The sequence below is a fragment of the Pteropus alecto genome, unplaced genomic scaffold (genome assembly GCF_000325575.1).
Source record: "Pteropus alecto unplaced genomic scaffold, ASM32557v1 scaffold111, whole genome shotgun sequence".
NCBI lineage: Eukaryota > Metazoa > Chordata > Mammalia > Chiroptera > Pteropodidae > Pteropus > Pteropus alecto.
In genome coordinates this window covers 6,300,127-6,300,466 of record NW_006431915.1, presented here as the reverse complement: position 1 = coordinate 6,300,466, position 340 = coordinate 6,300,127, and positions in this window count along the sequence as shown.

The window sequence follows — 340 nt, the reverse complement described above, 5'->3', positions numbered from 1 at the left end:
CTAGGGGTGCGTCTCGGAGTCGCGGACCGGCTCGGGTCCCGCGTTCGTTTCACACGCTTAGGGCACAATGGACTTTCCCTTCTAGCACAGTCCGGGACCCTCCATTTAGCTGTGTCATTATCTGCCGGGTGACTGTCCCTCCCTTTCAGAACGTACGTACGGAGCCGGACGGACCCTCTTTGCCCGCTGTGTGTCCCCAGTGCCCACCGCGCGCCTGGCAGGTGCACGAATGAGTGCAGGGGAGAGTGGAAGGAATGAGCGAAGGAGTGACTGAATGAATGACCGTCTGCCCGGAGCGCAGGCCCAGCCCCGCCGCCACCCCCGGACCCCCCGCCGCCCT